Genomic DNA, 8,818 nt, shown 5'->3' on the forward strand with positions numbered 1-8,818 from the left:
TGTGTGTGTGTGTGTGTGTGTGTGTGCGTGTGTGTGTGTGTGTATGTGTGTGTGTGTGTGTGTGCGTGTGAGCGCCTGTGGATAGCTTTTGCAATCCACATGCAAGGACTATTGTAGGAACTGATCACAGGAAAGACGGCGCAGAGAGTCTGAATGTTGTTTAAAATGTAATATCGCCTCGATGGCGCAGTAGGCAGCGCGTGAGTCTCATAATCTCAAGGTCGTGAGTTCGATCCTCACTCGGGGCAAGGATTTTTGAGCGAGGAGTCAAAGGAACACAAAGCCCAGAAACCGTTGTTTCCTGTGCGAGGAAACGCGCCCAACTTATATATCCTCTATATGTATGCTTTTAATTTTCTTCTATATCTTTCCCATCGCGTTTATTCAGTCTTGCACTTAATCCTCTATATATTTTATTTCCCTCTATCTATCTATCTATCTACCTATCCACATACCAATCAATCTATCTATTTATCTATCTATCTCTATATAATATCCGTTATTATTTAAATGTGTATATACTTATTGTTTATTCTATCCATTTATACTGATATTTTATACAGTGCACTTATCTATAGTTCATCAGCATCTTATCCTTTTCTATTTGTCAACTGCATATTTTGACGCAAGCATCAAATAAAGAAACGTTTCTTCTGGCAGAGGAAGGGTGGGAGAGATAGATAGATAGATATATCGATCGACCGATCAATCGATAGATAGATAGGTAGATAAAGAGAGAGAGAGAGATGGGTCTGGCGTAGTGATTCCTCAATGGGAACTTTTTGACGTCATCCAAATTTGGCCACTTTTTGTGCCGTCTCTCGTGTAATCAATTTGTGCAATAGTCTGCTCTGTGAATCCCAGGAGGAAGAGGAGCGTCGAAGGGCAGCAGCATCTGACCGCCCCTTCTTGAGGGAGGCTCGCGATTGGTGGGTCACTTGGGCAACACGCGGGCACAGCTTCTGTTGCACAAATTGATCTCGCGAAAGACGGGATAAAAACGGCCCAACTTTACATGACATAAGCCTTCGGGCTAGTACAGTGGCAACGTGCCGGCCTCTCATCCGGCGGTTCGCGCCCCGCCCAGGCGCGAGAAGTTGCAATTGTCGCCTGGAGGTTACTGCTGTGACTGGGCACCACGGCGGGCAAGGACTAAGACGAATCAGCACCAGCTGACACACGTTAGCGAGTCGACATTAGTCGACACAGACCGGGCTCCCCTCATTGGCATAGCCCGGGAGAAGCTCAGCTTCGCATACCGGACTTATCCTTATCCTTGCATGACGTCACAAAAGCCTTTGCTTTCCCTGCTCCTTTCTTTCATTCCCGCCTTCCTTTTCCCTATCTATATATGTTTTCTTCTTCGTATTATCCCCATTTCCCTTTTTCTATCCTTTTTACCCATTCTTACTAATATTCCCTTTGCCTTTTCCTCCCCCCTTGCTCTTTCTCTCTTTCTAATCCTTCCTCTATCTCTTTTTCATCCCTTTCTTCCCTAATCTCGCTTTATCTGCCCTTCTTGCTTCCTGTTTTCGTCACACCTTTTTCTCCCAGTTTTCTTTCTCTCTCCCTTTCCCTCTTTCGATGTGCCCATCTACATCTATCTGTGCATCTGTTCATCTTTCAGTCTCTTTGTCTGTCTCTGTCTGTCTGCCTCTCTCTCTCTCTACCTGTCTCTCTCTGTCTCTGCCTCTCTCTCTCTCTCTCTCTCTCTCTCTCTCTCTCTCTCTCTCTCTCTCTCTCTCTCTCTCTCTCTCTCTCTCTCTCTCTCTCTATATATATATATATATATATATATGTCTGACTTTCCCCTTCTCTCTCTCACACACACATACACTGTGTATGCGTGTGTACGTGTCTTTTTCTCTCCCTCTAATATCATAAAAAGCTGATTATACCTGTGTTTTATCTAATTTAAGAAAATCTGATGATGTCCCTGTTGGAATGTTGAATTAGAAAAATAATAATATATTCGTCAGCACCTGGAGGACCACAGGTGACAGCTATACCCTCGTCCTTGTCATTGATTTAACCACCTTCCCACGCCAGTGTGCCGATTTCTTTGTGGGCGCACCGACTGTCCTCCACCGGTTCCGACAAGGCTACGCTCACATAACTCGTAACGCTGATGGACGGAGGAAGTGGAGGAAGTGGAGGAAAGCGAGAGAGAGAGAGAGAGAGAGAGAGAAAGAGAGAGAGAGAGAGAGAGAGAGAGAGAGAGAGAGAGAGAGTCTCATCATATATTATGAGGAAGCTTTTGTGACGTCAAACAATTTCGGAAACATTGGAAGTACGAAGGTAAATAGAGAGAGATGGTAGAAATAAAATGTAGTTGAAAAGGTATATAAAAAATAAATGAATGCAAGAATGACCTAGAAATAAAGATAAAAACCAAGTACAAAAAAGAGAGAAATAAAACCGACGTCCTGTTGCCAAAGTGGAGTGCAATTCCGCTCAAGGAAACAACGGTTTCTGGGCTTCGTGTTCCCTTGACTCTTCGCTCAAAATCCTTGCCCCGAGTGAGGATCGAACTCACGACCTTGAGATTATGAGACTCACGCGCTGCCTACTGCGCCATCGAGGCGATATTTATTTGAGAACAAAAAGTAGCTTGATAATTCAGTTTTTATGGTGTCTGCTGGAACAACAAAAAACTATAGGATAATCAAGAAAGAGAAAGGGGGGATTGAAAGAGAGAGGGTTTGTGAGCTACAGACACGATCCACCCATCGCAAGTCTTCTCTTAGGAGGAGCAGCTTCCTGAGAGAGGCTTTCATGGTCACGTGTTCAGTGCGCGAGCACGGCTTTTGTTGCACGAACTGATCACGCGAAAGACGGCATAGAGAGAGTCCAAGTTTGTACGACGTCACAAAAGCCTTTCCCTGCTCCTTTCTTTCCTTCTCTCCCCGCTCACTTTATCTCCTCTTCAGATTATCTACCTTTCCATTCTTACCCCTATCGCTTGTCTCCTCTTTCCCTCTACCTGATTCCTTTCCTAGTTCTCTCCCTTCCCCTTCCTACTCGCTTTATCTAAAACTAGATATCCATTGTCTTTAATTTACCTATCTATCTCTTCGACTCTCTTCTCTCTAACACTTTCTTCCTCTCCGACTCTTTACCTCTCTAACTTCATCTATTTATCTGTTTATTTATCTGCCTGTCTTTCTATCTCTTTGTATATCTAGCTGGCTACCTAGAGAAGGAGAAAGAGAGATAGAGATAGAGATAGATAGACAGATAAATAGATAGATAGATAGATAGATAGAGAGAGAAAGATATAGATAAATAGATAGATATATATATAGATAGATAGAGATAGATAGATAGAGAGAGAGAGAGAACGAAAAGAGAAAGAGTTAAGGAGAAGGGGGAGATAGAAGGAGAGTGGAAAGAGTGAGAGTGAGGGATGATGGAAACAGAATAATGAAAGGAGATAGGTTGAGAGGGGAGGATGGCATAGTAGGAAATTGAAAAAAAAAAACGAAATATTATCGAAAAAGGAGGGTGGGTCGGGAAAGGAAAGGAGAGCATGGAAGAAGGAGGCAGAGAGAGATAGCTTTTGTGACATCATATAAACTTGGGTTATTTTTATGCAGTCTTTTACGTGACCAATTTGTGCAACAGAAGCCGTGCCAGCGTGTTGCACAAATGACCCACCCAATCACGAGCCTCCCTCAGGAAGGGGCGGGCAGATGCTGCTGCCCTTCGAGAAGACTTGCCATTGGTGGATCGCTTCTACAGTCCGCACTTCAGACTATTGCAGAAATTGATCTCAGGAAAGACGGTGCAATTAATGGCCAAGTTTGGATGACGTCACAAAAGCTTCCACTACCAATACTTTCTCTCTCTCTCTCTCTCTCTCTCTCTCTCTCTCTCTCTCTCTCTCTCTCTCTCTCTCTCTCTCTTTCTCTCTCTCTCTCTCTCTCTCTCTCTCTCTCTCTCTCTCTCTCTCTCTTTCTCTTTGATTGATGGAACGTTTCTCTTATATGATGTATGTGGCAAGGAAATGTATCTGACAAAAAAGAATATTGATGAATTAGAAAATGAGTGCACTGCATGAAGTATACTCATTTGATTCAATCTAATTCGTATGATAATAAGTTTGAGAGTAACAGCTAAAGCGTGTCTCTTTCGATCTGAATATTTTGTATGTCTTTCTGCCAGTTTCTGTGGCTTTATCTACTTCATTTTTTTTTTATCTATTTCTTTGTTTATCTCACTTTCCCTCTGTTCCTGCTTCTCTGTCTCTCTTTCGTTCTCTATTTATATGTGTATTAATCTAGATATCTAACTATATGTTCATTATTTTTTCTATCTATCTGTCTGTGTAATAAAGTGTAAGAAAAAGAAGGAAAGAGAGAGAGAGAGAGAGAGAGAGAGAGAGAGAGAGAGAGAGAGAGAGAGAGAGAGAGAGAGAGAGAGAGAGAGAGAGAGAGAGAGAGAGAGAGAGAAAGATGGCGGATTGAGTGAATGAAGCCTTACGCTCCACATTGAGAATTTTTTTGTGACTACTTTTTACACTGTCTTTAGCGTGATCAATTTGTGCAGGATCCTGGCCTGTGAACTGCAGAAGCGATCCACCAATCGCAAATCTCCTCCCAGGAGGGGGAGGAGCGTCGAAGGGCAGCAGCATCTGCCCGCCCCTTCCTGAGGGAGGCTCGTGATTGGTGGGTCACTTCTGCAATACGCGGGCCAGGCTTCTGTTGCACAGATTGAGCAGACGGAAGACGGTGCAAAGCAACTCTTTTCACATAATGTCATCGTAGCTTTCTTTGTGGATCTTTCTTTCTCTCTGCCTTTCTTGGTTCACTCTTTCTTCGTTTCTCTCCCTGCATGCGCGAGCGTGTGTGTGTGTGTGTGTGTGTGTGTGTGTGTGTGTGTGTGTGTGTGTGTGTGTGTGTATGTGCATGTGACATTGTTTTTCTCTCTCTCTTTTTGGTTTATTTGTTTGTGTGTTCTTATTTGCTAATGCATATGTATTTGTGTTTAGGTTCGAGTGTGTATGCATGTGTGGCTTTCCCGGTCAGATTTCGAGCACAAGGAACTAATGTTGCAGGGTTGCCAACTAGTATTTCCTCGAAGGAAAACCACTTGGAACTATCTTTTTGTGAGGTGTTTCCCCCTATTTAGCTTCAGTTTTCTCCTAAGGATTTCTGTAACGTTTTATAATTATTTCTACTACGTCTTTCTCGTATTCACTTTGTGTAACAGACTTTTAAACATGAAATGCATCACGTGCATTTGCTTATTAGACACGGGGGTCAGGTGCATTTGCGTATGCATGCGTACAGTAGTTATTTAATTGGTAAGCATTCATTTAGTTTAACCAATTTTTAAGTCTAAAATCAAAAGTTACATTGGTAATATGGTTTTAGGGCATAAAACGATAAACGCTAATATTTTGATTACCTTATGGCCTTAATAGAACCTGTAAGGACCGTTAAAAATCTACGGATAATTGTCTCCAACATTCACATATGAGATCTGGTCGACTATACTTCATAGAAATGATCATGATACATATATATATATATATATATATATATATATATATATATATATATATATATATATATATATATATATATATATACACACATATATATATATATTTATACACACTTCTGATTTCTCAGGAAGCTTGTTCTAGATAATTTATCAGCCAGAAATGAATACAAATTAAGCTAAGGTTCACATTACAGTGAACAGTCAAGGACACGTGACAAACACGTTCATCATGTAGCCATTTCAAACTGCCCCTTTCCCCACTCTTCCTTACGCTCCTTTGATCTATTTCTACTTTTTCCTTGGTCGAACTCTTGAATATATATATATATGTATGTATATATGTATTTATATAATATATATACATATATATGTATATATGATATATATAAATATATATATTCATATATACATATTACATATATATATACATATATATATATATATATATATATATATATATATATATATATATATATATACCTACATATATTTGTATGTGTATGTATGTATATATGATGTATATAAATATATGCATATATATGTATGTATATATGATATATATAAATATATATATATATATATTTACATATACACATTATATATATAGAGAGAAGAGAGAGAGAGAGAGAGAGAGAGAGAGAGAGAGAGAGAGAGAGAGAGAGAGAGTGAGAGAGAGAGAGAGAAGAGAGAAGAGAGAAGAGAGAAGAGAGAAGAGAGCGAGAGAGAGAGAGAGAGAGAGAGAGAGAAAGAGAGAGAGAGAGAGAGAGAGAGAGAGAGAGAGAGAGAGAGAGAGAAGAGAGAGAGAGAGAGAGTGAGAGAGAAGAGAGAAGAGAGAAAAGAGAGAGAGAGAGAGAGAGAGAGAGAGAGAGAGAGAGAGAGAGAGAGAGAGAGAGAGAGAGAGACATGTGTCTGGTCCAATGATTTCTCAGTGACGTAATCAAAACCTGGCTACTTTTTACACCGCCTTTCGCCAGATCAATTTGTGCAATAGTCTACTCTGCACATTGCAAAAGCGATCCACCATTCGCCAGTCTCCTCCCAGGAGGAGGAGGAGCATCGAAGGGCAGCAGCATCTGCCCGCCCCTTCCTGAGGGAGACTCGTGATTGGTGGGTCACTTCTGGAATACACGAGCACAGCTTCTGATGCAGAAATTGATCACGCGAAAGACAGGGTAAAAACAGCCCAACTTTGTATGACGTCACAAAAGTCTTCCCTTCTCTTCCTCCCACTTTCTTTCATTTCCCTCTTTCTCTTCCTCACTCACACTTCGTTCCTCCTCTATATATCTGTTTTTCTGTTTATCTACTATTCCATTTTCATCTCTCTCGCTTCTTTTATCATATCATCGTCATCTTTTCTTTTTCTATCCTTTCACCTATCTTTACTAATTCCCCCTTTGCCTTTTCCTCCCCCTTGCTCTCTCTCTCTCTCTCTCTCTCTCTCTCTCTCTCTCTCTCTCTCTCTCTCTCTCTCTCTCTCTCTCTCTCTCTCTCTCTCTCTCTCTCTAACACTTCCCTTTTCCCTTTCCTTCCTTCCTCTTCATGTATCTCTCCTATACTTTCCCTTTTTTATAATCACCGCTTTCTCTCCAGTGTCCTTTTATCTTTATGTGTGTCATCTCCATCTATTCATCTGTTCATCTGTCTTGTTTCTATCTGTCTGCCTGTTTTTTGTCTTTCTCTATCTACCTATCAGTTTATCCATTTACCTATTTATCTAGCCATCTATACATATATATGTTTACATACATTTATGCATATTGATATTTTGGCGTGTGTGTGCATGCGCAAACCTGGTGATTGCCTTGCTAGAAATTAGAAATCGAATGTACAATGCGTAGTATTTTTTGCCAGTACCTGTTGGACCACAACTGACAGCTAAACCCGCGTCCTTGGCACTGACAGATCGGGTCGGAGCTGTTCCCCTCATGTAAGCTCCTTCCCACGCGAGGAACAGCGCGCCGCCAACCCGACTTCTTTGTGTGCGCACCCGACTGACCTTTGACTTCAACCGCCAGTTAGCAATGTTTGTGTGTGAGAGATAGAGAGAGAGGGGGAGGGGGAGGGAATAGGGAAGGTAAAAGAAGAGAGGAAGAGAGAGAAAGAGTGAGAGAGGAGGAGGGAGGGATAGAGTTGGAGGGAAGATAAGCAGAGAAAGAGAGAAGGATTGGAGTGAAAGAATGAACAAGAGCGATAGCGAAGGGAGATAAATATAAGATAAATGGAACTGAAATACAAGGAAGAAAGAAATTAAAACGCCGTCCTGTTGCCAAAGTGGAGTGCGATTCCCTTCAAGGAAACAGCGGTTTTTGGGCTTTGTGTTCCCTTGACTCCTCGCTCAAAATCCTTGCCCCGAGTGAGGATCGAACTCACGACCTTGAGATTATGAGACTCACGCGCTGCCTACTGCGCCATCGAGGCGATATTGCAATAAAAAGAACTTTATTATTTTCAAAAGCTTCAAGACAAGAAACTAAGAGATGACTAAGATGACTATTCAACATTTACGGTGCCTACTGTGACAATAAATTAAAGTTATAGGAGAATCACGAGAGAGAGAGGATGGTGAGGGAAAGAGAGATAAAATGAAGGGAGATAGGGAGGGAGGGCGATATAGAGAGACAGACAGACAGAGAAAGAGATGGGGTTGGCCCAACGATTTCGCAGTAGATACTTTTGTGACGTCATCCAATCTTGCTAAATTTGTTACACGTCTTACGTGTGATCAATTCGTGCAATAAAAGCGATCCACCAATCACAGGTCTCCTCCCAAGAGGAAGAGGAGCGTCGAAGGGCAGCAGCATCTTCCTAAGGGAGGCTCGTGATTGGTGGGTCATTTCTGCAACGCGCGGGCACGGCTTCTGTTGCACAAATTGATCCCGTATAAAAACAGTCCAACTTTGTATGACTTCACAAAAGCCCTAATTTTCATTGCTCCTTTCTTTTGTTTTCTCCTAACTCTTCCCCATGCCCTTTCCTTCTTCCTCAATTTATTTATTTTTCTATATCTCTCGCTTTTTTCGACTCATCATCTCCCATTTTCTCTCTTTCTGTCTTTTTAATCATACCCCCTCTGCCTCCCCCCCCCCCCTGCTTTATCTCTTTCTCTCTGACCCTTCCCCTCTCTCTTCTCTCTTTCCTTTCTCTGTTTCCTATTCTTTCTTTCTCTCCCCTTTTCTCTTCCTGACTTCTCCACTTCTGACTTCTTTTCCCCGGTCTTTTTTTTTCTCTCTCTTTCTCTCTTTCGATTTGCCTATGTCGCGTTCTGTCTCTTTATCTTTTACATCCATCTCTCAATCTGTTTATCTAC

The 8,818-nt window shown here is 41.7% G+C and overlaps 3 non-coding genes across 3 annotated transcripts; 1 reads left to right on the forward strand and 2 right to left on the reverse strand.

Moving 5' to 3' along the window:
* The first annotated feature begins 175 nt into the window (after positions 1–175).
* On the forward strand, positions 176–248 carry Trnam-cau. Its single transcript has one exon. It is a non-coding gene; the product is annotated as a tRNA-Met (tRNA).
* Positions 249–2,511: 2,263 nt separating this feature from the next.
* Positions 2,512–2,584, reverse strand: Trnam-cau. The gene has a single exon. It is a non-coding gene; the product is annotated as a tRNA-Met (tRNA).
* Positions 2,585–7,856: 5,272 nt separating this feature from the next.
* On the reverse strand, positions 7,857–7,929 carry Trnam-cau. Its single transcript has one exon. It is a non-coding gene; the product is annotated as a tRNA-Met (tRNA).
* Positions 7,930–8,818: the final 889 nt, after the last annotated feature.

Source organism: Penaeus chinensis, chromosome 9, assembly GCF_019202785.1.
Source record: "Penaeus chinensis breed Huanghai No. 1 chromosome 9, ASM1920278v2, whole genome shotgun sequence".
NCBI lineage: Eukaryota > Metazoa > Arthropoda > Malacostraca > Decapoda > Penaeidae > Penaeus > Penaeus chinensis.